A 7,691-nucleotide genomic window follows, 5' to 3' on the forward strand; every position below is an offset into this window, starting at 1 on the left:
CCTGTCAGGCCTAATAGATTTTTTTATAAGTCTGAATCTAATTGTCTAATTGATAGAATTTAAAATAGGAAATAATATTATTAATATAATAATAAAAAAATAACATTAATAAATAATAAATATATATTTAGGTCAGCCTGTCAGGCCTAATAGATTTTTTTATAAGTCTGAATCTAATTGTCTAATTGATAGAATTTAAAATAGGAAATAATATTATTAATATAATAATAAAAAAATAACATTAATAAATAATAAATATATATTTAGGTCAGCCTGTCAGGCCTAATAGATTTTTTTATAAGTCTGAATCTAATTGTCTAATTGATAGAATTTAAAATAGGAAATAATATTATTAATATAATAATAAAAAAATAACATTAATAAATAATAAATATATATTTAGGTCAGCCTGTCAGGCCTAATAGATTTTTTTATAAGTCTGAATCTAATTGTCTAATTGATAGAATTTAAAATAGGAAATAATATTATTAATATAATAATAAAAAAATAACATTAATAAATAATAAATATATATTTAGGTCAGCCTGTCAGGCCTAATAGATTTTTTTATAAGTCTGAATCTAATTGTCTAATTGATAGAATTTAAAATAGGAAATAATATTATTAATATAATAATAAAAAAATAACATTAATAAATAATAAATATATATTTAGGTCAGCCTGTCAGGCCTAATAGATTTTTTTATAAGTCTGAATCTAATTGTCTAATTGATAGAATTTAAAATAGGAAATAATATTATTAATATAATAATAAAAAAATAACATTAATAAATAATAAATATATATTTAGGTCAGCCTGTCAGGCCTAATAGATTTTTTTATAAGTCTGAATCTAATTGTCTAATTGATAGAATTTAAAATAGGAAATAATATTATTAATATAATAATAAAAAAATAACATTAATAAATAATAAATATATATTTAGGTCAGCCTGTCAGGCCTAATAGATTTTTTTATAAGTCTGAATCTAATTGTCTAATTGATAGAATTTAAAATAGGAAATAATATTATTAATATAATAATAATATAATATTTTAACATAATTAATAGATTGCTGCATTGGCAATTCGAAGTGGGAATGGTTTATTACTTAAAGGAGGAAATGAAGGCCGAAGATCAAATGCTGCCTTACACAAGGTTTATCCATTTATTTTATTAGTTGAGGCTTTAGTTTTTTCAGGTCAATCTAGATCATCATTTTTGGTATAATTAAGTTTCCATCTTTACATATATATTTCTTCTTTGTTGTAGGTGATTACTTCAGTCATGCCAGATATAGTTGGCGACAAACTCATTGGGCTTGTGACTTCAAGGGATCAAATTCCAGATCTACTTAAGGTATATATTACAAGTTAAAATCCTCATAATTATATTTTTGTGATGATTTTCACTAATTAATATACTTTGCCACAACTTGATGATGTGATAGATCTTGTGGTCCCTAGAGGCAGTAATAGGCTTGTTTCTCAAATCAAGGAGTCAACAAGAATTCCAGTTCTTGGTCATGCTGGTATTGTATCACATATAAATTTCATATGTGTAAACATGTAAGAAAAACTACGACTTCTATTGAAATTATTTTATGTGTTTTTGTTATGCAGATGGAATTTGTCATGTATATGTTGACAAGTCTGCTAATATTGATATGGCAAAGCAGATAATTAGGGATGCAAAGATTGATTATCCTGATGCCTGCAATGCAATGGTAATTAGCATTCACATCATTTGCAATGCTTTGTTCCTTGTAAAAAATGTTCATCGACATTCTCCTAGCCTGTTAGATTTTGCTTGCTTGTTATTTTGATGTTGTGAATAGAATTTATGGACTGTGCTCATTGAAATAATTTGTCATGATATTCTTAGAAAACTCTTCTTGTACACAAGAATTTGTCGTGTAATGGTGGACTTAATGAGCTTATCCTTGAACTCCAACGTGAAGGTTTGACCTTATTTCATAATGGATTTATATGAACATTGGTTTAAATGGAATCTTTTTGTTTGTTTTTTCATAACATAACGGATTTAGTTTTGTGTTTAAATGTAATAATCTTTTGTGATGATTGAATATGCATGGTGTAACTGTGCAAGAAAGTGCATCATAATTGTCTCAAAATTGGGAAAACATGTATAAATAGATATAAATGACTTGCTGGTGTTCAAATGTATAGTGGACCAAAAGCCAGTGCCATGCTAAACATTGTTGAAATGAGTTCTTTTCATCATGAGTACAACTCACTTACTTGCACATTGAAATTGTTGAAGATTTCTTCGCTACCATTGACCACATAAATAAACATGGAAGGCATGCTCGAGTCCTCAGAATTATTTTCATTTTTGTTATCATTATCACTAATTTTATTAAAGGTCTTTGCTGCTTTATTTGATGTTTCTGCAGCGGTCATACTGAATGCATTGTCACAGACGATTCTGAAGTGGCTGAGACTTTCATATCTCAAGTTGACAGGTATTCTTTGCTTTCAACAGATACTGACATAGCATTATGAGATGGAAGGGTAATTCAGATGCTATTCCCAAAGTTTGATCCATTATTTTTAATTTTGGGACATAATGTTTTCCTCAATCATGCAAATATTAATAGTTTTTACTTTGCTTTATTCTCATCTGTATAATCTAAAACTTTGACTAATCCCATCAATTTATAAAAGTTGAAAAAAATGTTGAACTACTTTATTTCTTATTATTTTATTCATCTAACTGTTAGACATTTTCCACATTAGGATTAGTTTTCATTTTTTAGAACTCAGCAAACATGAGGATTAAATAACTATTATTACTTGATGTTGTTGATTGTTTAAAATATCAATTTTTGCCTTACAGGTAAACAGTGCTGCTGCATTCCACAATAATGCAAACGCTTTGGGCTTGGGGCAGAGGTTGATTTTATGAGACTGAAAAATAAATGGTATGTTTCAATGACATTAGTTAATAAAAATAAATTAAAAATTTAAATTTAATTTAGTGATATTAATAATTTAGAATTATAATTAGTATGGAGATAAAATAAATTTAATTTAATAAATAATAATAAGTTTTTGTGACCGCGTAGGAATAGATCAATTTTTTATTTATATTTATTTAAGTTTTAGTGACAGACAATACCGTAGGCATAGATCAATTTTTTAATTATATTTATTTAGTTTTTAGACAGACAAAACCGTAGGAATAGATGAATTATTTATTTATATTTATCACATGTTTAGTGACAGCCCTTATTGTAGGTAGAAATCAAAAATGACAGTCCTCAAAACATGTAGTGACAATTTTCAAAGTGTAGCAAGACGTCCCCGTAAATGTGACAGTGAATCCGGTTGTCACTTACCTACAGTTTTTGCTTTATTTATATATATTAAGAATTAGAATTATTTATTTTTAATTGAGAAATTTTCATAAGTTTAATGTTAATCCAAATTTATTGAGCTAATCCAAATTAAACGTGTATCCGAGCTACCATCAGCAAGCATGAACTGCTTATATGCCTTTTGCTTCTGGTGAATGGCATCAGCACTTTGGGTGTCCCTTGCACTTCCTTGATGTGTTACCTTGTTGCAAATGACGAGTTTGAAAAAAACATAGCAGAACATTAATTACTATAAAATTTTGATTTGCTAGGTGTGAGTTAGGGTTCAATTAGACTAGTTGGCCACTGCCCTTGGATTTTTTTTTACTTGGTCATTGAGTCTCTTTGACACAGGTTCTTCAGTTTTTGGAATTTTCAGTTTGTTACATTATAATATTTGCTCTATTGAGCTTTTCCAACTTTTTTGGGTTACTATTAGAGTGTAGAGAGCATAGATTTAGAATTTGCGTTTTTTTTACTATCTGATAATATGGCTGTGAATGGGAAATGGCTTTTCTTTCTTGAGGTTTATGTGTAATTTTCTTGTGATAATGCTCAGCTAACGTAAGCTTGTTTGTTTATTAAATGACTAAGTATGTATTAATCCTTCACTTAATTTTGAATATATATTGTGATCTTAAATGACTAAGGATGTTTTGATGTGGTGTGCTTTGCACTTTATGTTATAGCTCCTTCATGTTTCTGCTCATACAAATTTCTGTGTTTATTTTCATGCTTGTGCATACTGTGCCTGCTTGTCAAAATCTCTACAAGAACTCTTACCTATCACTGCCTCCCTGATGACAAAAGTTTTCTGTTTGATGAAGCAAACCAGTTTCTAGGTATGTTCCTTCATGTCTATTCCAAATTTATATGTCTTGATCACTTCATCTGCTAGGGTGCTTTAGTAATTTGTAGTTGTTTCGTAATTTTTAAAAATACCTATAAAAAATGATACATGGTCATGCGGCTGGAACATCAGCTAGTGTCTTCATTTGTTTCTTTTATGCTATCTATTTTATTTACCAGTTTTTGTTTAAGCTTGATACTGTTACATTGGTCCTTCTTCGTAATAGTAGAGTTTAAATGCCATTAGGCGTTTCCATTAAGTTAAACAACTTGTAGATTACAACAAGGAAGCCTAGAATTTACAAGAAGAGACACAAGATCTGTTTATGCATCTCTTCTTCCTTACTAATTGTTATGTGTGAAAAATTGTGTTTCTTTCTTGTTCTTCTAAAAAAAATGGTATAACATATGTGACATTTTTTTCTGCATGATTTGTTATTGTTCTTCTTCTAATAGAAGGCACAAATTGTACTTCCCTCTTGTGTATTTCCTGATTTTGTGAGTCTAAATCCTTGCTTTGTATAACCTTTTATGTATAGCTCTCTTTATATCTGCTATTTCCTTCCCTGTTATATTCTGTTCAATTATTTCTTTAATTCTGTAATCATTGTCCAGTTGAGTGGCTCCTAATAATTGTACTTATGGTGATGGTTTATTGCAATATGTTTCTTGTTCATTGTTCTTGACATAGGTTATTATTTCTCAAATTTGTTCATTAATGTAGAGGAACTTCAGTTTGTCCAGCAGGGAAGTTTTATTGCAGAAACCTCGGAAGCAAGCCACACTTGATAGTTTCTTCCCATGTTAATGATCGTTATTGTCTGAGAATTGCTTTTCCTTCTGTTTTTTGTTCTCTTGTGTGGGATCTGTTCTAGACTAAGAATATGTATGCCAGAAGAGCTGAAGCTTGGGCTGCAGTTGAAAGATCTCTCAATTTTCGACTTTAGGTGTCTAGAATACTTTTTTATTTTCATTTTAAAAATCTGTCCTACTGGATATTATTGTGTTTCTATATCTTTTTCAATGGACTTTACAGGAAGCTGAGGCTAAAGCTGCAACTGCCGAGGAAAGAGAGCGATCTGTGAATGACCGCTTATCTCGAATCTTGTCTCGAATTAATGTTCTTGAGGCCCAGGTTCTGCAATTTCTTGAATGAAGTCATGTCTTTAATGGTGGTTTTGTGTCGAGCTGTCAAAAAAGCCCCCAACACCAAGGCCCCCTTAATTTTTTTTTTAAAAAACCTCTAATAGTAGGCCCCCTATCAAATTAATTTTTGTAAAATTTAGGCCCATTATTTCATGGGGCCTAAGGGAGGGGGCTCTGGGAGCTTACAGGCCCCCAATATTTTGCTAATTTTGAGTTTTTTTCTTAAAAAGTTTTCAAAATTTATTTTATTCGAAAAAAATAAAAAAATATTTTATTTCTTAAAAAATTTTGTGAGAAAAAAAAATTATTGAAAAGATAAATCATTTAAATCAAAAATTTTTTATCAAAAAAAAATCAGAAATTTTTATAGAAAAAAATCGAAAATATTTTATAGTAAAAAATCAAAAAAAAATTATGGGTAAAAAAATTGAAAAACTTTATTTCTCGAAAAGAAAATCAATTCATTTTTTTTAAATAAGTGGGCCTATGGGCCCACTAAGCCCACAAAATTGTACGGGGCCTTTAGTGTGGGGGCCTTGTTTTTTGGGGCCTTTTAAATTATAAATTTTTTTGACCCCTTCAATATGTGGGCCGAGGCCAATAATTAGGGGCCTATCAAATTGACGAGTGTTAACTTTTGTACCCCCCATTTAAATTTATACCCCCAATTTAATGTTTTTTGAGTGAAATACCCAAAATAACCTTAAAAAAATCAGTAAAAGTCAAAATAAGAAAAAATGAAAACAGTTAACCCCCACACTTGTAAAATCCGGAAAAGTGAGTTTTTCTGAAGAAAAAAATTTTACCGGAAATTTCAAGAGGATTGAAATTTCCGGTAGTTCAAAATGCATACCGGAAATTTCAAAAATGAAATTTCCGGGAAGGCAAACCGGAAATTTGAAAAATCCGGTAGTTCAAAATCAATACCGGAAATTTCATTTTTGAAATTTCCGATATGCATTTTGAACTACCGGATTTTTCAATTTTTTTTTTAATTTTTGTTTATTGAATTTTGTTAGTGAGGACCAGAGGAGGAAAAACTGACGGTGATCATTCGCAAGTTCTGCCTCATACACAATCAAATATGAGAGCTGCTGTTGAAAAAAGGAGAAAGAGAAATGAGGAAAGGCAGGCGCCCAGGATGAGCAGCACCAGCAAAATCTTATGTTTGATGCAGAACAGGATGAGCAGCCCCATGATGAGCAGCCCCAGCACGATCATGTGTTTTATGATGAATATGACCAGCAGCAGCAACAGTTTGATGATGAACATGGTCAGCAGCACCAGTCTGATGAACCCATGTTTCCTGGAGGTCCTTATGATCTTTCTGTCCTTACAGATTATGAGCATCATATTGCAATTAATGTGTGGAATGGACAGGTTAGTAAATAATTTATTTTATTACATATTATAATATATTTGTAGTATAAGTTATTTTATTACACATTATAATATATTTGTAATTGTGTTATTTTTAATTAAACAGGATAGACATGCCTTGAAAGTTGTTTCGAATGGCAAAAAGCAAGACAAATTCATTGATATTAGATATCATTTACCTGCTCAAATAGATCATTGGATTAATATATCTGGATTACGTCCTCTGAGAAGATGTAGTTTGCATATGATTGACGGTAATATGATATCTGCTTTTGCTGAGAGATGACACGCAGAGACTAGTTCATTTCACCTGCCATTCGGTGAAATGACTATTACTCTTGACGACGTCAGGGGTCTTTTGAGCATCCCATGTACTGGAGAGTTTTTCACACCTCCCGCAAATGTCAATGAAGATTTGGCAATTGTTGCTGCTGTTGAGTTGTTGGGAGTTGCATATGATGAAGCTGTCACTGAGACTAGGACCAATAGAGGGGCCTCGTATAGTTTTGAGTGGTTGAAATAGGTATTTTTTAAGAAACTTCATGAACGAAGATATGACTGTGCAGTTAGGGCATATCTACTTCATTTGGTAGGGTGTACCATTCTTGCTGATAAAAGTTTTACACTTGTATCTGCAAAATATCTCTTTCTGTTTCAAGATCTTGATAGTTGTGGTAAATGGGCATGGGGACCGGCTGCACTTGTTGTGCTATATGACTATCTTAGAGACAGCACATTGCCTGCAACCAAACAGATTGGAGGATATTTGTCTTTATTTCAGGTACTATTATATTTATTATACTTATCATTATTTTTTTAATTATTTCATCACCTTAATAATTTTACTACATTTCAATTATTTACAGACTTGGATTTATGAACATTTCCCTGATATTTGTAAACGGGATATGGATGAACATATTTCCTCGATGCCAC

At 30.5% G+C, this 7,691-nt stretch overlaps 1 long non-coding RNA gene across 3 annotated transcripts; it reads left to right on the forward strand.

Moving 5' to 3' along the window:
- Nucleotides 1-1,070: 1,070 nt before the first annotated feature.
- Nucleotides 1,071-6,750, forward strand: LOC105851166 (uncharacterized). 3 transcript variants are annotated; one of them, XR_003473268.2, is made up of 10 exons: nt 1,071-1,159; nt 1,274-1,360; nt 1,452-1,532; nt 1,624-1,727; nt 2,418-2,486; nt 2,861-2,945; nt 4,155-4,222; nt 4,954-5,176; nt 5,266-5,364; nt 6,395-6,750. It is a non-coding gene; the product is annotated as an uncharacterized lncRNA (long non-coding RNA). The 3 variants fall into 3 exon arrangements; XR_003473267.2 differs by lacking the exon at nt 6,395-6,750 and having other exon boundaries at nt 5,266-6,126; XR_003473269.2 differs by lacking the exon at nt 6,395-6,750 and having other exon boundaries at nt 4,965-5,176; nt 5,266-6,126.
- The last annotated feature ends 941 nt before the right edge of the window (nt 6,751-7,691 follow it).

This window comes from Cicer arietinum, chromosome 6, assembly GCF_000331145.2.
Source record: "Cicer arietinum cultivar CDC Frontier isolate Library 1 chromosome 6, Cicar.CDCFrontier_v2.0, whole genome shotgun sequence".
Classification (NCBI taxonomy): domain Eukaryota; kingdom Viridiplantae; phylum Streptophyta; class Magnoliopsida; order Fabales; family Fabaceae; genus Cicer; species Cicer arietinum.